The sequence below is a fragment of the Haematobia irritans genome, chromosome 1 (genome assembly GCF_050003625.1).
Source record: "Haematobia irritans isolate KBUSLIRL chromosome 1, ASM5000362v1, whole genome shotgun sequence".
NCBI lineage: Eukaryota > Metazoa > Arthropoda > Insecta > Diptera > Muscidae > Haematobia > Haematobia irritans.
Window position 1 is genome coordinate 27,740,746 of NC_134397.1, and position 25,530 is coordinate 27,766,275.

At 31.1% G+C, this 25,530-nt stretch overlaps 1 long non-coding RNA gene across 1 annotated transcript in view; it reads left to right on the forward strand.

Annotated features, from left to right (window-relative positions):
- Positions 1 to 25,530, forward strand: part of LOC142238028 (uncharacterized) — a 100,179-nt gene that overhangs the window by 40,699 nt on the left and 33,950 nt on the right. Inside the window, exon 2 of the long non-coding RNA XR_012722618.1 lies at positions 11,536 to 11,715. This is a non-coding gene — a long non-coding RNA (uncharacterized LOC142238028). The remainder of the gene's footprint in view (positions 1 to 11,535; positions 11,716 to 25,530) is intronic.

Sequence of the window (25,530 nt, forward strand, 5' to 3'; positions counted from 1 at the left end):
GTTGTCGTTTTTAAAGGGGTTTGATAGCATGTGAAGAAAAAAAGCTGAAATTACAAAAAGTAAAATTTGCTTCCTAGAAGCAAGTACACAAAACCCAAATTTTAAAGAGAATTGTATCTTAAAAGTATCCCTACTTGTATACTCCGCTTAGTTGGCTCGGAATCAGTACCTGAATTTTTAATGTAAAAACAAAATCTTTGGAACAATGATTTTTACTTTACATTTAGTTCATTTTTTCTTCTATGAGATGGTGTAATTTCATGAATTACAGTCAAAAAGTACACCAAGGCATTACATTGTCCTGGTTTTAACAAAGCTTTATGGAAATCTCAAAATGTGGAGTACAATTAAGTTCAACTTTCACACAAAGTAATTCGTTCTCCTTATAGAACAGTTTTTTTCTGTGTATGTAGATCCGACTGTTAGACCGGTCATAAATCAAATTTTGATTACTGATTTGATTTGAGTACTGACCGCAAAAATTATTAATGAGTTTATATTATTTATAAATGTTACTGCCATTTTTCTTTTTGGATTTTAATTAGGATTAAAATTTTTTCTAATAAAATTTTGGATATTTACTTAGTGTGTTATTTTACACAAAGTACGCCAGGTATAAAATATCCAACAAATATCATTTTCGAATTTAAACAAGCTAAAATACCATTTTCGTATCAAATGCGCATTCTATTAATTCTAAGTTTTATTTGTGTAGTTTTTATGACGTTAAGCGTCAGCTCTACGACGGATATAAGTCATGGGGATGAGTTGAAACGAGAAAAAAGACAACTATTTGGACCTCCTAATGGTGGATATCGGAATTACCGCAGAAGGTCGAACGGTCGAGGAGTTAACGTTCCTGGAGTCTATGTTATAGGTGGATATGGAAATCGTCGTGGTGGTAATCATGGCTAGGAATAAAATTGTGAATTTCATTGTAACATGAGGTTTTAATAAAATTTTGCAATAAGAGATAAATTTTAGCCGACAAAACACACTATGGCAATTTACCGATGTAATATTTGATTGTCGATGAAATCCAACTATGTTATTTGTGTGGTTTGGTTTTTGGTATTCTGGACGGATATGGATCAACTTTTGCATGGTTGGTATCCGGATCGGATGAAATTTACTCATCCAAAAGGTTCCGGAGGTCAATTTTGGGGATCGTTTTGAATGGGGGCTATATAAAATTATAGACCAATATGGACCAATTTTTTCATGGTTATTACGAAGCATATGTAGTAACATCGCGTACCAAATTTCTACTGGATCGGAAGAAATTTGCTCTTCCAAGACGATCCGTAAGGCAAATCTGGGGATGGATTTATATGGGGGCTATACCTAAAAGTGGTCCGATATGGCCTATATGCAATACCATCCGACCTAGTCGGTAGATCGTTTCGTTCGGAAGTTAGGGTTATTTCCACAGACGGACGAAAGAACATCACAAGATCGACGAAGAATTTCACCTCCACCCAGAATATATACTTTATGGGATCTGAAAGCAATATTTCGATGTGTTACAAACAGAATGACAAAGTTACTATACCCCCATCCTATGGTAGAGGGTACAAAAATGGATGTTAAATAATAGATTATTCCAAATATTGGGAACATTTTCTTCATGAAGTGAAATTGGGATGTTTTATCTAGAAATTACCTTACAACACTTTACGAATCTAAAGTAAAATAATTATATACCTTCGTCCGGCAAAATCTTAGATTCTTCCTTTGAAAACGATGAGGGATGTCATAGCGATTTACTTAAAACCAATTCAAGTGGATTTGCAGAAACATAATTCCTCAAGAAGATCGGTTCACGGTAATATCGGTAAATTTTACTTTTAGTTTTGGGCAATTTGGATTATCAATGCGCCTTAAATCAGGAGGCCGGTTTATATCAAACTTTTACCGATATAAGCCAGCTTTCACGTATCTCTTTATGGATTCAAATCGGAGATGGGTCTATATGGAGACTTTACTAAAATATGAACCAATTTAAACCACATTTTATACGGGTATTTGTGGACCTAAACTACCTCTAGAATTCAGCAAATCGGATACAAAGTACGGTATCTAGAAGCTCAAGAAATGAAATCTGGAAATGGATCTATATGGAGGACATCCATTTACGGGCCTGAAATACTTCCATATTTTCAATTTCAGGCAAATTGGATAAAATTGGTAAGTCTAGAGATTTAATAAACAAGACGCCCAGATTATTGAAGGCTGAAGCGTGATTATAACAGACAGACAGACGAACATACGGATATCCTAATGTTGTTTGCGGTTATCTTATCCTTCTTCTCTGCATGTAGAAATCTATATTTATTATATATTTATTTAGATGCAATAAGAGATATTGCGATTTTTTTCCACTATATCGAATTAAGAAATTAAATGAAGAGATAAAGTTATATAGATTACCTTCGAAATTGTCCTGTTGAATTTTAGCAAGAAAGTTTCACAACAAGAAAAAATACTTTCCCCCGGAACGAAATTTTAGACAACCTAATTATACCCTGCGCCACACTGTGGAACAGGGTACACACAAAGAAAATTTCATTAAAATCGAGCCAACGAAAATTTTTCAAGGATACAACGAAACATTTTCATTAAGACAATGAAAATGTTCGTTAATAGTACGAAACGTTTCGTTGACTAACAGAAAATTCGTTATAATAACAAAAATTTCTTTATATCAATGAATTTGTTTCATTGGCGCAATTTTAATGACACATTTCATTAATATAACGAAACTTTTTCTACCAGTGTATTATAAGTTAGTGCATATGTTTGCAACACCCAGAAGGAGATGAGATAGACACATGGTGTCTTTGGCAAAAATGCTCAGGGTGAGCTCCTGAGTCGATATAGCCATGTCCGTCTGTCCGTGAACACATTTTTGTAATCAAAGTCTAGGTCGCAGTTTTAGTCCAATCGACAAATTCAAATTTGGCACAAGTATGTGTTTTGGCTCAGAATAGAACCCTATTGATTTTGGAAGAAATCGGTTCAGATTTAGATATAGCTCCCATATATATATTTCGCCCGATATAGACTTATATGGCCCCAGAAGCCAGAGTTTTACCCCAATTAGCTTAAAATTTTGCACAAGAAGAACAATTAGTACTATAGTCAAGGGTGCCAAATTTTATTGAAATCGGTTCAGATTTAGATATAGCTCCCATATATATCGTTCGCCCGATTTACACAATGGCCAATATTTTACTCCTATTTAATTGAAATTTTGCACAGGGAATAGAATTAGCATTGTAGCTATGCGTGCCAAATTTGGTTGAAATCGGTTCAGATTTAGATATAGCTCCCATATATAGCTTTCGCCCGATTTACACTCATATGACCACAGAGGCCAATTTTAACTCCGATTTAGTTAAAATTTTACACAGGGAGTAGAATTAGCATTGTAGCTATGCGTGCCAAATTTGGTTGAAATTGGTTCAGATTTAGATATAGCTCCCATATATATGTTTTTCTGATTTCGACATAAGTGGTCAAAATACCAACATTTTCCTTGTAAAATCGCCACTGCTTAGTCGAAAAGTTGTAAAAATGACTCTAATTTTCCTAAACTTCTAATACATATATCTCGAGCGATAAATCATAAATAAACTTTTGCGAAGTTTCCTTAAAATTGCTTCAGATTTAAATGTTTCCCATATTTTTTTTACTAACATTGTGTTCCATCCTAGTGCATTAGCCGACTTAAATTTTGAGTCTATAGATTTTGTAGAAGTCTATCAAATTCTGTCCAAATCGAGTGATATTTAAATGTATGTATTTGGGACAAACCTTTATATATAGCACCCAACACATTTGACGGATATGATATGTTATCGAAAATTTGGATCTACAAAGTAGTGCAGGGTATAATATAGTCGGCCCCGACCGACTTTAGACTTTCCTTACTTGTTTTTAATTAGATATTGATTCTTCTTTCTTATTTTCTTTTAGAGCAAATCTTATGAAAAATAATTTTACGACTCTCTCTAATCTCTCCTTTTTGCATGTAAAGAATAGTTTTAAGGACAAAAGAGAACTCTGTTTGTCTAAAATGTCGTTCTAATAAAAAAAATCTCTTTTTTCAGTGTACTCACTACATCCTCTACTATATGCTTCCTGCACTGAAAAAAAAGCATGCCCGGTTCCAAAAAAATTCTTTACTTTAAAAATGGAGCTATATCTAAATCTGAACCAATTTCTTCCAAAATCAATAGGGTTCTATTCTGAGCCAAAACACATACTTGTGCCAAATTTGAAGTCGATTGGACTAAAACTGCGACCTAGACTTTGATTACAAAAATGTGTTCACGGACAGACGGACATGGCTATATCGACTCAGGAGCCCACCCTGAGCATTTTTGCCAAAGAAACCATGTGTCTATCTCGTCTCCTTCTGCACCCTCACAAAAAATCGCTTCTGTAACATATACTCCCAAACATATTTTGCTTCAAGCATATACATTTTTGGGTATTGCCCAAACATTTATATGTTTGATCTCTTCCAATATATAATATGTTTGGAAGCATATTGGTCTAAACAATATATGTTTGGGTAGTCTAAGTGCCAAACATTTTGTATTTTTGCATCCAAATTCAATAATGTTGTCTTCTAAAAAACAATATGTTATTATGTGAACATATAATATGTTTGGAAGCATTTTGCACCCAAAAATATTATATGCTTAAAAAAAATTCTCCCAAACAATATTGTGCTCAAAATTTTATTTATTTATATATTTACAATCATAATGAATTATGAAAATAGACAGGTAATATAGGTGCTAACAACATAGGTTTTCGACCTGAATGCTCAAAATTTTGTTTCTGCCTAATTGTATATTCCCCCACATCTTTCTCACTTCCACGAGATTTTTTAGTTCTTAGCGCCCTTTTCTGTAATACAAACATTGTAGAAGAATTTATTCAATTTTATGATTTTTATTTTATTTTAATTTTACCTTTTGCCGGACGGGGATTCGAACAGCGGACCACACAGTTTGTAAGGATCAAAGAAGTAGCTGATAAATTGCCCAAGGAAAAATAAAATGTTAATTTTGTAATAACAAGCAACAACCACCAACTTAATTCAATATCGCTCCCTGTTAAATAGCGCTCCAAGCTACTAAACACATATATGTTTATAGGCTATTTCTAAATTAATATATGTTTGCATCCAAGCATATTATATTTACAAACATTTTATGTCCCAAACATAATATGTTCTAACATATTAACATATATGTCCCAAACATGTTATGCTAGTTTATGAACATTATATGCTTGCACTCAAAAATATTGTGTTTAAAAAATTGTGTTCCAAACATATAATGTTTATAGCCAAACATATGAAAAACAGTCTTTTTCATCCGTGTGGGTGGTGCAAACATATGCACTAACTTATAATACCCTGTTCCACAGTGTGGTGCAGGGTATAAAAAATTCGAATGTCTGATTTGTAAGGTCAAACGCTTTAGAAAGGCGTTAAAATGCATTAAGAATTATAAAAATTATTTATTTGGCAAAATATAACAATTTTTTTTAATATTCATCCAAAACACTGAATTTGGATCACACCTTAAGAAATGATGTATATTTACTGCAACGGCTGTTGAAATAGTGGACATCCGTTCTATGTCAAGCCAATGTTAAATTCATCGCTTCTGCGCAAATTTTGCACCACCTGCGGATCCAAAAAGAATATGTTCACTACTTTTTTGGCGAAGATTTTATCTTTACACAAATGATTTTGGTATTGATTCCCAGCCGAAGAAGTGGAGAATTGAAGTAGGGATACCTTTAAGACACAATTCTCTTTTAAATTTGAATATTGTTTACTTGATTCTAGGAAACACATTTTAATTCATTCATGTTTTCAGTTGCTTTCTTCGTGTGCTCAAAGTTCTTTCGAAAACGTATTATCGGCAACTTCAGTTTTTATACTCAGACCCGACTTGAAGTAGAAATTATGTTAGGTTTCAAGTAAAACAATGTTTGTAAAACAAAGTATTGAAAAACATCTGCTATTTTTAAAAGCGCTTCAGGTTTGTAGTCAAGATACAAAAAGCCAACAAATTAAAATACGATTTGCGTAATTTTAAAGAATTGTTCTGAACCATTAAGGACAAGTTAACCTTAGTGAAACAAAATTTTCTTTCATGTTAAGATACCCATTTTTAAGTCGAATCACTTAAATATAAGGACAAAATCACTTCATTGAAAAGTTTATCTACTTTTGGACTAGGAGAAAAACTTTGTAGCAGAGAAATGCGTCAAAATTCGCATTTTTATTTTAAGGACATCACATCTTTGGACTCACGACAATACTTTTTTCACAGTGTATGCAAAATTTCCTCTTCAAACAAAAATTCCATCATAGTTTGATACAATCTGAAATATTTATTTAATCGCAAAGTATAGCAATCCACAAAATTATTTGATATTGTTTCAATTTGTATTTCAGTTTATTCAGGCCGTTTAGATCTCCAGGAATGGTGTTTTAAAACTCCAAGGGAATTTTAACGACCATAGCCACCACCGTATCCACCGCCATGGCCGCCTCCATGGCCGCCACCATGGCCTCCTCCACGACCTCCTCCTCCATAACCACCACGTTTCTCACGAACCACTTCCTCGGCCGAACCAAAGGATAACATTGCCAAGAGGGCAACTATAATTGCAAAAATTAAACCGAACTTCATATTGAAGATATCGTCAGTATTGATGATTGAATTCTCAAATTCCACTGATAACTTAGATATTGAATCTGTAGGCTTTTATAGGTAAATTCAAGAGATCATTATTGCTTTGTGCAGTTCGACCAAATTATTTTGAAACAATTTCTTGTATTTTTTTTCAATCCAGATCTGATAGCCATACATTTAAATGTAAATTACTTTATTGTTACTGATGGCTAATTTCATTTTAATTTTTTAGACCGTGGTCAAAAAAAAATTAAAACCTAATCTAATATTCTATGAGAACATTCGAAATATTCGAATGTTTATATCGTAATGTATCGCTACAGACCGTGGCAAAGGATGAGGGGACAGAAAATTTAAACAGATAAAGTGATACAGGTTAGGTTAGAAATAATTTATATGAAAGTCTCTAACTTACTTAGCCTCGTCTACTATAGTATTTTTATACTGCTGAATTTCTCTAGTACCAAAAGGTGATGCGCAATTATACTTTTAACTGAACGATGAGGGTATCCTTCTTTTTTTGGTGTATAAATATCGCGTGAAAAAGGAAGAGCTTACTCCCAATGGACTTTGATAGCACTATGACGCAAAATTAAACTTTTTGTCTCCAAACAAAAAATCATTTATTCCAGCTGAAAGTACTCGATGACAGGAGAAAAGTAATTTATGGATTTTACCAGACTGGTTGCCGTTCGTCTTTTATGAGCCTCTAAAGTTTTGTCGCCAAATTCGATTTTGAGCGCCTTTTGCATTTTTCGGATGGCCATAGCTCAAAAAATGCTGTGAATTCATTTTTGAGGTATTAAGCAAAGTTGTAGCTCTTGACTCGGCCAACAAAAGAGCTGAATATTTAAGTCGGAAAATGTTCATTTTCATGTTGAAAATCCCAAAAATGTCGATAAAATTACCACTTCGATAAAATCACCGGTTTTTCGACTACAGCTCCTGAACAGAGAATGAAGCCGCCGAGTCGCGCCGCCGATTTCAGTCGCCGCCGACCTTTTTTGCCAATCGACGCCGCGGCCGAATATGTCGACTCATCTTGACTCAAATTTAGCTCCAATTAACCAAAAATGTCGATTTAAATCAGAAAAATTTATATATAATTGTCGTATTTTTTCCAAAATTTTTAACACAACCAATCATATTTAAGCTGCTATAATAATTTAGCAAAATTGAGCTCAGAAAATTTGAACGAAAAGTAAATTTGTTTGTAAGATAGGTTGTACAACTAATCTCATTACCATTCGATTAATTCAAATTGATTTTATAATGGATAATTGTCCGCCGCCGAGTGAACAAATTTATATCGGCTCAGCCGTCAAGCCGCCGCCGCCGGAGGCAAAAATTTAGTGTCCGCCGCCGCCGACAAAAATGGGTCGGCTTCATTCTCTGCTCTTGAACTGTTGAAAATTTTATCAAACGGTAGAGGGAAGAAATGTAGCCTATAAAATTATTAACTTTGTAGTACATGCCAAATACATATGACCACTGACTCGGTCATTTTCGTTGGCCGAGTCAAGATCTACAACTTTATTGAATACCTCTACCTCTACCAATCTAGCAAAATCCCGACATTACTTTTCTTCTCTCATCGAGTACTTTCGGCTGGGACAAGTGATTTTTTGTTTGGTTTTTTTGTGTTGAACTGTGTAGTATAAAATAACACGAAAATTAAAATTTTTAAATATATTGAATTTTATTTTATTTTACCAAAATTTTATTTCTACAGGAAATTTGGTAAAAATTTTATTTCTATAGAAAATTGTCAAAATTTTGTTTCTATAGGAAATTTTGTCAAAATTTTATAGTTTTAGAAAGTGTAGTCTATAGAAAATTTTGTCAAAATTTTATTTTTATAGAAAATTATGTAAAAATTTTATTTCTATAGAAAATTTTGTCAAAACCTTATTTCTATAGAAAATTTTGGCAAAATTTTATTTCTATTAGAAACCCTTTTTTCTATAGAATAACATTTTGCTAAAATTTTATTTCTATAGACAATTTTGGCAAAATTTTATTTCTATAGAAAATTTTGTCAAAATTTTATTTCTATACAAATTTTTGTCAAAATTTTATTTCTATAAAATTTTTTTCTTAAAATTTTATTTCTATAGAAGATTTTGTCAAAATTTTATTTCTATAGAAAATTTTTCTCAAAATTTTATTTTTATAGAAAATTTTTCTCAAAATTTTATTTCTATAGAAAATTTTGTCAAAATTTTATTTCTATAGGAAATTTTTTCAAAATTTTATATTTTTAGAAAGTTGACTACACTTTTTACTTTTTTAGAAAATGGTTTCAAATATTTATTTCTATAGAAAATTTTGTCAAAATTTTATTTCTATAGAAAATTTTGTCAAAATTGTATTTCTATAGAAAATTATGTCAAAATTTTATTTCTATAGAAACTTTTGGCAAAATTTTATTTCTATTAGAAACCCTTTTTTCTATAGAATAAAATTTTGTCAAAATTTTATTTCTATAGAAAACTTTGTCAACATTTTATTTGTATATAAAATTTTCTCAACATTTTATTTCTATAGAAAATTTTGCCAAAATTTTATTTCTATAGAAAATTTTGCCAAAATTTTATTTCTATAGGAAATTTTGCCAAAATTTTATATTTTTAGAGGTGTAGTCAAAATTTTATTTTTTTAGAAAATTTTCTAAAAATTTTATTTCCATAGAAAATTTATTCAACATTTTATTTGTATATAAAATTTTGTCAACATTTTATTTCTATAGAAAATTTTGGCAAAATTTTATTTCTATTAGAAATCCTTTTTTCTATAGAAAAAAATTTTGTCAAAATTTTATTTTTATAGAAAATTTTGCTAAAATTTTATTTCTATAGAAAATTTTGTCAAAATTATATATCTATAGAAAATTTTGTCAAAATTTTATTTCTATAGAAAAATTTCTAATAATTTTATTTCTAACCCTCTTTTCTATAGAACAAAATTTTGTCAAAATTTTATTTGTGTAGAAAATTTTGTCAAAATTTTATTTCGATAGGATGTTTTGTCAAAATTTTATATTTTTAGAAAGTGTAGTATTTCTATTAAAAATGTTGTCAAAATTTTATTTCTACAGAAAATTTTGTCAAAATTTCTATTATAAATGTTGTCAAAATTGTATTTCTATAGAAAATTTTGTCAAAATTTTATTTCTATAGAAAAATTTCTCAAAATTTTATTTCTAACCCTCTTTTCTATAGAATAAAATTTTGTCAAAATTTTATTTCTATAGGATGTTTTGTCAAAACTTTATATTTTTAGAAAGTGTAGTCAAAATTGTATTTCTATTAAAAATGTTGTCAAAATTTTATTTCTATAGAAAATTTTGTCAAAATTTTATTTCTATAGAAAATTTTTCTCAAAATTTTATTTCTAACCCTTTTTTCTATAGAATAAAATTTTGTCAAAATTTTATTTCTGTAGAAAATTTTGTCAAAATTTTATTTCTAGGATGTTTTGTCAAAATTTTATATTTTAAGAAAGTGTAGTCAAAATTTTAGTTTTTTAGAAAATGTTTTCAAATATTTATTTCTATAGAAAATTTTGTCAAAATTTTATTTCTATAGAATATTTGGTAAAAATTTTATTTCTTTAGAAAAATTTGTCAAAATATTATTTCTATAGAAAATTTTGTCAAAATTTTATTTCTATAGAATATTTTGTCAAAATTTTATTTCTTTAGAAAAATTTGTCAAATTTTTATTTCTACAGGAAATTTAGTAAAAAATTTGTTTTTATATAAAATTTTGTCATACATCCGATGTCCATCCTCCAGTTTGTTGAAATCACGCTTACTTCCGAATAAAACAAGCTATTACTTGAAACTTGGCGCAATTAATTATGTATGTCAAATCGGCCGCATCGAACCACTTTTAGGCATAGCCCCATATAAACCGACCCCCAGATTTAGCTTCCGGAGGAGTAAATTTCATGCGATCCGATTGATTTTTAGTATTTGCCCTCCAACAACTAATTTCCATATTTAACATCTCGAGCCTAATGGGGAACAAACTATATCCGACCCGGTTGATATATCCCAGTAAGAAAAGCGTCGCTAAAAAAGTAGTGAAAATGTTCTTTGTTGGTCCGGAAGTAGTGCAAGATTGGCGCAGAAGCGATGAATTTAATGCGGGCTTGTCATAGGTCGGATGTCCATCATTTATACAGCCGTTGCACTGAATTTGCATAACTTCTTACTCTGTGATTCAAATTCAGTGTTTTGGATGTGAATTAAAAAATGTTGTCATATTTTGACAAATAAATAATTTTTATAATTTTTTATGATTTTTAATACATTCTAACGCTTGTTCAAAACGTTTGAATTAAAATATTTTGAAAAATTCGCAATATTTCTTGAATGGATTTTGATTTTTTTTCGACAAAATTTCTATAATTTGTACCATTTTATTGAAACTTACTCTGTTTTTAACCTTTTTAAAACAAAAAAATTAAATTTAGCCATTAAAAATAAGAAAAAAGCGAGTTATAAATAATTGAGTTAAAAGAACTTCCTGTGTAGTTGAAATAAAGAACATCTTTGGGAGTACATCTTTTGGAAGTGCTTTTAAAGTTGTGCCGTTTGAAGAACTTCCAAAATTTTTTTTGCTGGGATGACCTTCTAATTATTATGGAAAAATTGGTTCATATTTGTTCACAATTATTTATAGTCTACTTTATATAAACCAATCAAGAACCAAAATGACTTATTTAGGTATTTAGTCCGTCTGTTTATATATCTTTTTTATTTGTCTATTTTATCGTTTTTATGTTTATTTCTTTCGCATAGATTCCATTTGGACTAACTTACAACTTAGAAGACAATGTTAAAAAGTTTTAAGATCCCTCGACATTGGCAACATTTACCACATTCCATGTAACTCGATTGTGAATGATAGTCTTCAGTAGAACTTTGTATGCAATCTATAGTGGTGTATATATAAGATTCGACCTGACCGATCTTTCGGCGGTAAGTACTTGTTTTATCTCTATTGGAGTCCATCGCTAGATGGATTTTTATTTGTAATATTTCCATGCATATGGAATATGATGCTATATGCGAAACATAAAAATTATTTCTTAAGAATTATCATAAATTTAGATTAAAAAGTAAGTATGTATCTGTTGGCTAATTAATTTTCTTGTTTATCTGAGCAATTAACAAAAAATATAATTAAAAGTTGACACGACAAATGTCATTTTGAGATTTTAGTACTCAAATCAATTTATAGGATCACTAACGAGATCATTAAAAACAAATAAAAAAAACTACAATTACCGTTCATAATTTGGACAACTTTTGATGAATTGTCAAAATTTGACACTGATTGACAAATATAAATAGCATGAAATTGGTTTAAGAATCTATCATAGATATTCTTAACGACAGTGTAGAAACCCCAAAATGAAATTCATTTACATTCTATCCGTCATTTGTGCCTTGTTGGCAATGTTTTCGATGTCTGCAGCTGAAGACTTGGTTCGTGAGAAACGTGATTTCGGAAGCAGATATGGCGGAGGCCACGGAGGAGGCCGTGGAGGTCTTGGTGGATATCATGGTGGTCATCATGGAGGTCACGGTGGGCATCATGGAGGACACGGTGGGCATCGCGGAGCTCATGGTGGATATGGAGGTAGTCATGGTGGTTACGGAGGTCATGGTCATCGTCATTATGGATAAGGGAATCCATAAAAAACAAAATGAATAAAATAAAATAAAAAACGGCATAATTAATTAAAAAAAATAATTAATTTAAACAATTACGGGATTTTCGCAATGCCTCTCGTAACCTTGATTCAATTCTGTTGAATTTTCAGACTGTATAAATCTCCTCCCGCATACGATGTTCTTCCATGTCTGCGTTTTTGGTATTTCCTTTAAAGATCTGTTCATTTCTGACTTGGATGGATTCTTGTCCGTTTCGAAATCCTTTTGCTCGTCGTATTTATACCTTCGTATGAATATAATGGAGTCCATAACTCACATGGCCCTGGGACTTAAAAAACAATTTTTGAACTTGTGAAAATTAAGCAAAAAAGTTGACAACACATTACCCAAAAAATCGAAAATGGTTAAGCAATATGGCAACCCGTTTGGCTGTTTCAGGCAGCCGAAGTGGCAACTCTTTGCTATTGATTTTTATACCCTCCACCATACACTGAAAAAAAAGCATACTCGGTTCCAAAGATTTTGTCTTTACTTTAAAAAATTTGGTATTGATTCCGAGCCAAAGAGCGGAGTATACAAGTAAGGATAATTTTAAGACACAATTCTCTTTTAAATTTAGGTTTTGTGTACTTGCTTCTAGGAAGCAAATTTTTAGTTTTCGCTTTCTCATCTTTTTTTCTTCATATGCTATCAAAGTCCTTTAAAAACGAGTTAACGACAACTTTATTTTCCAAATTAAGACTCGAATTCCAGTAGAAATTATGCTATGTTTCAAGTAAAAAACTTCTTTAAAATAAAGTTTTGAAAAACATGTCCTATATTTGAACGATTTTTTGCTTTGTAGTCAAGATACAAAAAGACAACTAATTTAAAGACAATTTCATTAAATTTAAAGAATATTTGTGAATTGTTAAAGTCAAGTTGACCTTAGCCCAAACATTTTTTCTTTCATGTTATGATACCCTTTTTTAATTGAAATCACTTAATTATAAGGACAATACGACTTCATTGAAAAGTTTATCGACTTTTGGACAAGGAAAATAACTTTATTTTAGAGAAATGCGTCTTCTATGCTAAGCAAAATTTGTATTCGTATTTTAAAGACATGAAATCTTTGACCTCAGGACAATATTTTTTTCAGTGTAGGATGGGGGTATATTAACTTTGTCATTCCGTTTGTATGTTATTCTGGGTCGTGGTGAAATTCTGAGTCGATCTGAGCATGTCCGTCCGCCTGTTGAAATCACGCTAACTTCCGAACGAAACAAGCTATCGACTTGAAACTTGGCACAAGTAGTTGTTATTGATGTAGGTCGGATGGTATCGCAAAATGGCCATATCGGTCCACTTTTACGTATAGCCCTCATATAAACGGAAATTTGGCTTGCAGACGCTCTAAGAGAAGCAAATTACATCCGATTCGGCTGAAATTTGGTACATGGTGTAAGTATATGGTCTCTAACAACCATTCAAAAATTGGTCCACATCGGTCCATAATTATATATAACCCCCATATAAACGGACCCCCAAATTTGGCTTGCACACCCTCTAAGAGAAGAATATTTCATCGATCCGGCTGAAATTTGGTACATGGTGTTAGTATATGGTCTTTAACAACTGCAAAAATTGGTCCACATCGGTTCATAATTATATATAGCCCCCACAGAAACTGATCCCCAGATTTGGTTTGCGGATCCTCTAAGAGAAGCAAAATTCATCTGTTTCAGTTGAAATTTGGAACATGGTGTTAGTATATGGTCTCTAACAACCATGACAGAATTGGTCCATATCGGTCCATAATTATATATAGCCCCATATAAACCGTTCTCCAGATTTGACCTCCGGAGCCTCTTGGAGGAGCAAAATTCATCCTATCTGGTTCAAATTTGGAACTTGGTGTTAGTATATGGTATCTAACAACCATGCAAAAATTGGTCCACATCGGTTCATAATTATATAAAGCCTCCATAAAATCCGATCCCCAGATTTGGCTTGCGGAGCCTCTAGTAAAAGCAAATTTCATCCGATCCTGCTCAAATTTTAAATGTGGTGTTAGTATATGGTCTCTAACAACCATGCCAGAATTGGTCCATATCGGTCCATAATTAAAGGGTGATACGGTCAAAATTTGGTCAAGGGAAAACGCGTGTAAATCGGTGAAATCGTTTATTTAAAAAATCAAATTAAATTTCTTTTTCAAGTTTAATTAGTATAAAATTCAGGAAAAATATTCAGTTAGGCTTTCGCTTTTCCAAATCCGAATTGCCGGGCCTCACGCTTGACACCTGCCATCAGATTTTGTACAGCCACCTTGTCCACTTTCTTCGCCGCAGAAAGCCAGTTTGCCTTGAACTGCTGCTCATTCTTAGCAGTTTTTTTGGTCTTCTTTAGGTTCCGCTTGACAATAGCCCAGTATTTGTCAATTGGGCGGAGCTCTGGCGTGTTGGGAGGGTTCTTGTCCTTGGGAACCACCTGCACGTTGTAGGCCGGGTACCACTCCAAGGCCTTTTTACCGTAATGGCAAGATGTCAAATCCGGCCAAAACAGTACGGAACAACCGTGTTTCTTCAGGAAAGGCAGCAGACGTTTATTCAAACACTCTTTCACGTAAATTTCTTGATTGACAGTCCCGGAAGCTATGATAATGCTGCTTTTCAAGCCACAGGTACAGATGGCTTGCCAAACCAGACATTTCTTTGCGAAGTTTGACAGTTTTATGTGCTTGAAAATATCTGCTACCTTTCCCCTTCCTTTTGCCTATAAAACACCTGTCCCGGAAGCTGCTTGTAGTCGGCTTTGACGTAGGTTTCGTCGTCCATTACCACGCAGTCAAACTTCGTCAGCATCCGGGATCGCGCTTTGGCCGTCGTATTTTGTTTATCATCGCGATTTGTAAGTCGATAGTCCGGCTCGTTTTTTGGCTCGATGCACGGTTGTAGACGATACACCCAGCTTATTTGCGGCATCTCGGAGAGAGAGGTTAGGGTTTTGCTTGAAACTACCGGCAACTCTCTTTGTCGTCTCAGCGGCTTCCGGTTTTCGATTTCCCCCCGATCCAGACTTCCTGGCTGTCGACAAACGTTCCCCAAACACTTTAATTACATTTGTAACGGTTGATTTGGCAACTTTTAGCGATTTTGCAAGCTTTGCGTGCGAGTAGCTCGGATTTTCGCGATGCGCGAGCAAAATTTTGATACGCTGCTCTTCTTGCGTGGACGGCATTTTGACAACTGAAGAGTGAATTTCAAAATCAAAATAGGAGCAACATTCTACACACACACACCTTCAACATGAGGGGTGTTCAGGTTTTTTAAATGCAAAATTGAAAGAAATACCTCAAGTTTATATTGACCAAATTTTGACCGTATCACCCTTTATATAGCCCCCATATAAACCGTTCTCCAGATTTGACCTCCGGAGCCTTTTGGAGGAGCAAAATTCATCCGATCCGGTTCAAATTTGGAACGTGGTGTTAGTATATGGCCGCTAACAACCACACCAAAATTAGTCCATATCGGTCTATAGTTATATATAGCCGATCCCCAATCACGCAAAAATTGGTCCATATCGGTTTATAATCATGGTTGCCACTCGAGCCAAAAATAATCTACCAAAATTTTATTTCTATAGAAAATTTTGTCAAAATCGTATTCCTGTAGAAAATTTTGTCAATATTTTATTTCTATAGAAAATTTTGTTAAAATTTCATTTCTATAGAAAATTTTGTTAAAATTTCATTTCTATAGAAAATATTGTCAAAACTTTATTTCTATAGAAAATTTTGTTAAAATTTTATTTCTATAGAAAATTTTGTAAAAATTTTATTTTTATAAAAAATTTTGTCAAAATTTTATTTCTATACAAAATTTTGTTAAAATTTTATTTCTATACAAAATTTTGTTAAAATTTTATTTTTATAGAAAATTTTGTCAAACTGAATTATATACGTATTTAATCGTTTTTTTTTTTTAATTTAATATATACCACATATGAACTTACTTACAATTTAGAAGACGGTGTTAGGAGGTTTTAAGATACCTTACCATCGGCAAGCTTTACCGCAACCCAAGTAATTCGATTGTGGATGGCTGTGTATAGAAGAAGAATCTATGGAGGTACATAAGCTTCGGCCTGGCCGAATTTACGGCCGTATATACTTGTTTTTAATTAAAATTTCATTATTTTACAGAAATTTGCCCTTAATAACATATTTTGTAAATTTCGCATCCTAAAATATAGGTTGCGTAATCTCTAATATCACGTAAATATTTTCGGTGTGTCTTAAACCACTTTCTTAAGAGATTACCAAAGTTTGATGTCGCTACCTTAGGAACGGTTAGACTTGCCATAGAGGTGTCGCAGTCTGGCCTAACTCAAGGTCGTTGCACAAATTGGTAACTTCAATCGAATACATCGATATTCTAATTTTAGTTCCTGACCAACTTCATAATTCGAACTCAAACTTATGAAATAATTTCTTAACTATTTCAAAAATCCTCAATGCAATTTTCTATTTATTACCAAAATTCAAAAACATTAAAACTAAAACAAATTATTTACCATTTGTCAATAACAATTTTTATATAATTTTTTTTTAATATTTTCTTAAACGGGTTGTGTTCAATCCTCAATGATGCCAGCCTCCATGATGGTCACCCCAATGATTTCCACCATGACCATGATGCCAACTATCATGATGACCACCCCAATGATTTCCACTTCCACTATGTCCATCCCAATGATGTCCACCATCATGATGACCACCACCCCAATTTTGACCAATAGATGAGGCCGTGGTGAATATAGCCAAACAGGCAAAAATGATGCTCAGAATTAGAGTTGATTTCATTATGTTGTTGTAGGATTTACAAAGATGTACTAATACCAGCTACAGCTAATGTCTGGGTTTTTATATTAAAATAGTGATTGATAAACAAAAATATATGGAAACATTGGCAATTATCTTGAAAGCCACAATCTTGCAACAGATCTTAAAAGAACCTTTCACAATTCAGAGTAATGGATTTCTACAGAAGGCTCAATCTTTGGAACTTATTTGAAATCTAAATATATCACAACTTCAGTATGGAACATAATCAAAGCAATCAAAAATAAATACCATCACTTAAGGTCATGAAGAAGATTTTTTATCACATCCAGTGTTTGCATTAAAGACAATTATCAATATCAATTCTTTTGGATATTAGAGATACGACACTGGCCCTTCTTGTGTATGCCCACCAAAGGTGTGGTCTCTTGAGATGACAAAACATTCATATCCATGACGTTAAGCCATCGTATTGAATTTTAATTAGATTGATGATGATCCATGTTCTAATTGAGATATATTTAGATTTTAAATAAGATAAAAATGTTGTCCTTTCGTTTTTGTTGTCTTGTTTTCAGTCTTTTTTTATTTTCAATTTCCCACTTTTGCAACACAATACCCATAGTTGTGTAAGACTTATTTCAATAGAAAGTTTTGGTATCCAAGATTGTTTCAAAAAATTTTCCATGAACAACGTTCTCTTATAATATAAAAGGTTTGTCAATAACTGTTGAAGGTATCAGTAAGCATTTACAAGTCCTACAACAAAATGAGATCCGCTTTTATTGTGACAATCATATTTGCCTGTTTGGCCATATACACCATGGCTTCTTCTATTGGCCACCACTGGGGTGGTCATCATGACGATGGACATCATTGGGATGGTCATCGTGGAGGTGGACATCATGGCGGCTGGAATCATGGCGGTTGGAATCATGGTCATGGTGGAAATCATTGGGGCGGCCATCATGGAGGCTGGCATCATTGAATAAAATTTACAAATGTTACAGGAAATTTAAAAAAAAAGTTGTTATCAAACGAAAATAAAAATTGCTATTGAAAAATCATAAAAAATTGTGTTTATATTTCAAAGGTCAGTATACCCAAAGAAAAACTACTTTCCTCTGCAACGGAATTTTCGACAAACGAAATTCCCTTTTCTTATAAAATAATTTCTTTAAGAGCAAAAAAACCGAATTTATAATAAGCAACTCAACGATTATATTTAAACTTTTTTTGTTTGCGGTTAAAGCACAAGTTCTTTAACGCCAAAAGAAAACTTTGCTTGTCCATAATTTCGTTCCTCAGAAAAGAAAACTCTTCTTTCAGTGTGGGATTTAGGTTAGGTTAGGTATAGGGCAGCCTGATATCTCACTTAGACTATTCAGTCCATTGTGATACCACAGTTGTGAACTTCTCTCTTATCACTGAGTGCTGCCCGATTCTATGTTAAGCTCATATAGCCGAGTCCTCCTTTTTATAGCCGCAGTGAAACCACTTAGAGAAGCTTTGACATCTTCAGAAATGTCACCAGCATTACTGAGGTGGGTTAATCCACTGCCGAAAAACTGTTTGGTGTTTGGTCGAAACTGGGTTGGAACCCACGACCCTGTGTATGCAAGGTGGGCATGCTTACCATTGTACCACAGCGGCTCCCACCGTGGATTTATGTAAGGGTCCAGTTGACCTTATGAAGGTGAAATTATATTCACAAATTTACTTTTTTAATATTTCCTCTCTGCTTAGATTTAACTGGAAAATAGTTAAGTTCCGAAACGATATAAGATCATATAGATAAGATGACGTATATATCGGAAATAGGGCTTTATGTAGCGTAAACGGAGTTTCCACCCTGTGGGGGTTATGCAAATATGAAAGGTGCAAAATTCAGCTAAATAGAAGCAAATCTGATAAACTAACTCATTTCATATGATTTAAAAACTAAATTAATGTTTACCTCTATTACTTGAATGAGCACGAAAAACAACAACGGAAATGTCACTTCTAATAAGGGTCAATGTCAGGTTCAACTTCTATCCACGGTTCCCAAAATTGGTAGAATTCTACCAAAAATGGTGGATTGCTGGTATTTTTGATGTTTTGGTAGATTTTGCAAAATATTTCTATGAGATACTTTACACGTTTATTTAAAAATACAAGTTTGAGGAAGTTTTCTATAGAATAAAAAATTTGAGCAAATTTTCTATAGAAATGAAATTTTGAAACATTTTTCTATAGAAACAAGTAAGGGAAGTCTAAAGTCGGGCGGGACCGACTATTATTTGTATTTGGAACATTAACCGACTTCAATTTTGAGTCTATAGATTTTATAGAAGTCTATAAAATTCTGTCCAGATCGAGTGATATTTAAATGTATGTATTTGGGACAAACCTTTATATATAGCACCCAACACATTTGACGGATGTGATATGGTATCGAATATTTAGATCTACAAAGTGGTGCAGGGTATAATAAAATTTTGAGAAATTTTTATATAGAAATAAAATTTTGACAAAATTTTCTATAGAAATAAAATTTTCTATAGAAATAAAATTTTTACAAAATTTTCTATAGAAATAAAATTTTGACAAAAGTTTCAATACAAATAAAATTTTGCAAAATTTTCTACAGAAACAAAAATTGACAAAATTTCCGTTTGACAATATTTTCTATAGAAATAAAATTTTGAGAAAATTTTATATAGAAATAAAGTTTTGACAAAATATTCTATAGAAATAAAATTGTGACAAAATTTGCTTTAGAAATTAAGTTTTTGGAAAATTTTCTATAGAAATAAAATTTTGACAAAATTTTCTATAGAAATAATTTTTTGACAAAATATTAGAGATAGAAATAAAATTTTTACAAAATTTTATATAGAAATAAAATTTTGACAAAATTTTCAATAGAAATAAAATGTTGACAAAGTTTTCTATAGAAATAAAATTTTGACAAAATTTTCTATAGAAAAAAATTTTAACAAAATTTTCTATAGAATATAATTTTAACAAAATTTTCTATAAAAATAAATTTTTGAGATAATTTTATATAGTAATAAAATTTTGAGAAAATTTTCAATTGTAATAAAATTTTGAAAAAAATAATATTTTGCAAAATAAGATTTCTTGTTTCATATTTTTTGGTAAAATTTTCTCAAAATTTTGGCAGATTATTTTTGGCTCGAGTGGCAACCGTGCTTCTATCCCCTCAAGAAGATAAATCGGGAGACCGCATATAGGTTCTCCATTTTCTCGATTTCTCTTTATGGACCTAAAATACCTTTTTAAAATTTTAAATTTAAAAGAAAATGATACAATTAACTTTTTAATCTGACTTGGAGGGCTAACCACCATTTTCATGAAGCTCCGTTAGTGCTACGTTAGCTAACGAACTTTTAAACCTTACTATGGACATATCTGTCATCTTGCCTATATATTCCATATGCCATTTAGGAACTTAACTGCTAAACATTTTTCAGTTAGAGTTAACCGGAAAGAAGATATTTCCATTTTACTTTCTATTAACTGGGAATTAAAGTCTAACGGAGCTTCGTGTAGCTTCGTAAGTCAGATAAAAATGTGATGGATTTTTTTTTTAATTTTAAATAAAAATTTATTGCAAACAACCAATTTTTCAAACAATCAGATAATATATGGTATTCTATCATTGAGCTAGACATAAAATTGGGCAGCACTGATTGATTAGAGAAAATTTCACCTCACGTGGTATCACAATGAACTTAATTGGCCCAGAAGCCGTTAAATAAAAAGAAATCTATGGATCTTTTTTTTCGATGTTTTTGCCTTTTACTGTCAAATTGAACATTTAATCTATTAAAATAAAATGTGAAAACTCTTTTCATAATTTTTTAATAAAAATTTTTATTTTGCTTTAAATAAAAAACAATATTTTATAACATTTTCTCAGACAGCTTGCGAACGATCGTATCCTCAATGATGCCAGCCTCCATGATGGCCACCCCAATGGTTTCCACCATGACCATGATTCCAACCGCCATGATGTCCACCTCCATGATGACCACCCCAATGATGTCCATCGTCATGATGACCACCCCAATGGTGGCCAATAGAAGAAGCCATGGTGAATATGGCCAAACAGGCAAATATGATTGTCACAATAAAAGCGGTTCTCATTTTGTTGTAGGACTTGTAAATGCTTACTGATACCTTCAATAGCTATTGCCAAAGGTTTTTATATTATAACAGATCGTTTAAAATTAAGCATATGGAACCATAGTTTTTTTAAATAATCTTTCTATTTAATTGTAAATAAGTTTTCCACAACTACCATTATTGCCTTTCAAAAGAAGGACAAATATCATTATCTTATTTAAAATCTAAATATATTTCAATTAAAACATGGTTCATCATCAATGTAATTAAAAATATATGCAATTACTTAACGACATGGATATGATTTTTTTGTCATCTCAAGTGAATGCGTGAAAGTGTTACAAAATTAAATGTAAAAAATTACATTTGGTTGGTAAACACGAAAAGGGCCAGCTTTATATATCTAATATTCAATATTCAAAGAAGTTGATATGATAATTATGCATTGCCTTTAATGCAAACACATGAGATGATAAAAAATTCTTCTTCATGACCTTAAGTGTTGGCACGTTCAAGTTGAGATATATTTAGATTTCATATAAACATTAGCTGTAGATGGTATCAGTACATCTTTGTAAATCCTACAACAAAATGAAATCAACTCTAATTCTGAGCATCATTTTTGCCTGCTTGGCATTATACACCACGGCCTCATCTATCGGCCATCATTGGGGTGGTCATCATGACAGTGGACATCATTGGGATGGTCATCGTGGAGGAGGTCATCATGGCGGTTGGAATCATGGCGATTGGAATCATGGTCATGGTGGAAATCATTGGGGTGGCCATCATGGAGGCTGGCATCATTGAGGATCGAACACAACCGTTTGGAGGAGATATTATAAAATTTGAAAACAAAAAATAAAAAATTGTTTTTGGCAAATGTTAAAAAATTGTTTTAATTTGAGATTTTAGTGGCGAATTTGCCTCTGTTTTAATCGTTCACACTTTTGTGCCAAATTTTTGTTGTGCACCATTTTGTTAATTCATTGTTTAGTTCAATAGCTTTCGCAAATTTTCCTAGATCCCTTTAAACTTAAGGATATGATCGTTGTCTCATTATAACATCGAACTTATGCTTCCAATTCTATAATATTGAGCACGTTTTCCTTCTGAAATCATAGTGTTACCAAGCGGACAGTTGTGACGCCTGAAAATAGGCAAAGCAAATTTTCTGCAATAGGTAAACCAGTTTATTCCAAAAATTTTATTAAGAATCCAAAAATGATTAAAATATAGTCCTAGGTGTTGAGTCCACGGTTGCCACTTGAGCCAAAAATAATCTACTAAAATTTGGAGCAAATTTTACCAAAAAAAAAAAAAAACTACCAACCAAAAGTATCTTATTTTGTCAAAAATTTATTTCTTTATTATATTTTCTCAAACTTTTATTTGATTTATTTTTATATATGTTTTGAAGATTTTGTAAATATTTGTTCTTACGGACAATTTGGTCAAAATTTTATTTCTATAGAAAATTTTGTCAAAAATTTTATTTCTAAAGAAAATTTGGCCAAAATTGTATTTCTTTAGAAAATTTTGTCAAAATTTTATTTCTATAGAAAATTTTGTCAAAATTTTATTTCTATAGAAAATTTTGTCAAAATTTTATTTCTATAAAAAATTTTGTCAAAATTTTATTTCTATAAAAAAATTTTGTCAACATTTTATTTCTATAGAAAATTTGGCCAAAATTGTATTTCTGTAAAAGAACTTTCAAAAATTTTATTTCTAGAGAAAAATATTCAAAAATTTTATTTTTATAGAAAATTTTGTCAATTTTTTTCTATAGACAATTTTTTTTTATTTCTAAAAAATTTTGGCAAAATTTTATTTCTATAGAAATAGGATAAAGGTTAAAGTGGCAGCCCGATTTATTGTCAGGCTCACTAAAACTTTTCAGTCCATTGTGACATATTTCTATAGAAAACTTTGTCAAAATTTTATTCCTTTAGAAAGTTGTGTCAAAATTTTATTCCTATAGAAATTTTTGTCAACATTTTATTTCTATACATAATTTTATTTGTATACAAAATTTTATTTCTATAGAAAATTTGTCCAAAATTCCAAAAATTTAATGAAGAATCCAAAAATGCTTAATATATAGTCCTAGGTGTTGAGTCCACGGTTGCCCCTTGGGCCAAAAATAATCTACCAAAATTTGGAGCAAATTTTACCCCAAAAACTACCAACCAAAAGTATCTTATTTATTCAAAATTTTATTTCTATAGAAAATTTTGTCTAAATTTAATTTCTATAGAAAATTTTGTCAAAATTTTATTTTTAGAGAAAATTTTGTCCAAATTTTATTTCTATAGAAAATTTTTGTCCCAATTTTATTTCTATAGAAAATTTTGTCAAAAATTTATTTCCATAGAAAATTTTGTCAAAAATTTATTTCCATTGAAAATTTTGCGAACATTTTATTTCTATAGAAACTTTTTGTCAAAATTTTATTTCTATAGAAAATTTTGTCCAAATTTTATTTCTTTAGAACATTTTGTCCAAATTTTATTTCGTTAGAAAATTTTATCAAAATTTTATTTCTATAGAAAATTTTCAAAAATTTTACTTCTGTAGAAAATTTTGCAAAAATTTTATTTCTATACAAAATTTTGTCAAAATTTTACTTCTATAGAAAATTTTGCAAAAGTTTTATTGCTATAGAAAATTTTGTCAAAATTTTATTTCTATGGAAAATGTTGCAAAAATTTTACTTCTATAGAAAATTTTTTGGATAGTCGATACAAGCGCTGTGAATATGGGCCCCATAAAAACAAAAATTTCTATAGAAATAAAATTTTGACAAAAATTTCTATAGAAATAAAATTTTGACAAAAATTTCTATAGAAATAAAATTTTGACAAAATTTTCGATAGAAATAAAATTTTTACAAAATGTTCTATAGAAATAAAATGTTTCCAAATTTTTCTATAGAAATAAAATTTTGGCAAGATTTGACAAAACTTTCGAAAGGAAGGAAATTTGACAAAACTTTCTAAAGCAATAAAATTATGACTGAATAGTCTTAGTGAGCCTGACAATAAATCGGGCTGCAACTTTAACGTTTATCCTACTTCTATAGAAATAAAATTTTGACAACATTTTCTATAGAAATAAAATTTTGACAAAATTTTCTATAGAAATAAAATTTTGACAAAATTTTCTATAGAAATAAAATTTTGACAAAATTTTCTAAAGAAATACAATTTTGGCCAAATTTTCTATAGAAATAAAGTTTTGACAAAATATTCTATAGAAATAAAATTTTGACAAAATTGTCTTTAAGAACAAATATTTAAAAAATCTTCAAAACATATATAAAAATAAATCAAATAAAAGTTTGAGAAAATTTAATAAAGAAATAAAATTTTGACAAAATAAGATACTTTTGGTTGGTAGTTTTTTTTTTGTAAAATTTGCTCCAAATTTTGGTAGATTATTTTTGGCACAAGGGGCAACCAAGGACTCAACACCTAGGACTATATTTTAATCATTTTTGGATTCTTCATTAAATGTTTGGAATAAACTGGTTTACCTATTGCAGAAAATTTGCTTTGCCTATTTTCAGGCGCCACAACTGTCCGCTTGATAACACTGTGGTTTCAGAAGGAAAACGTGCTCAATATTATAGAATTGGAAGCATAAGTTCGATTTTATAATGAGATACCGATTATATCCTTAAGTTTAAAGGGATCTAAGAAAATTTGCGAAAGCTATTGAACTAAACAATGAATTAATAAAATGGTGCACAAGAAAAAGTTGGCACAAAAGTGTGAACGATTAAAACAGAGGCAAATTCGCCACTAAAATCACAAATTAAAATAATTTTTTAACATTTGCCAATAACAGTTTTTTTATTTTTTGGTTTCAAAATTTTATAATATCTCCTCCAAACGGTTGTGTTCGATCCTCAATGATGCCAGCTTCCATGATGACCACCCCAATGATTTCCACCATGACCATGATTCCAATCGCCATGATTCCAACCGCCATGATGACCTCCTCCATGATGACCATCCCAATGATGTCCACTGTCATGATGACCACCCCAATGATGGCCGATAGATGAGGCCGTTGTGTATAATGCCAAGCAGGCAAAAATGATGCTCAGAATTAGAGTTGATTTCATTTTGTTGTAGGATTTACAAAGA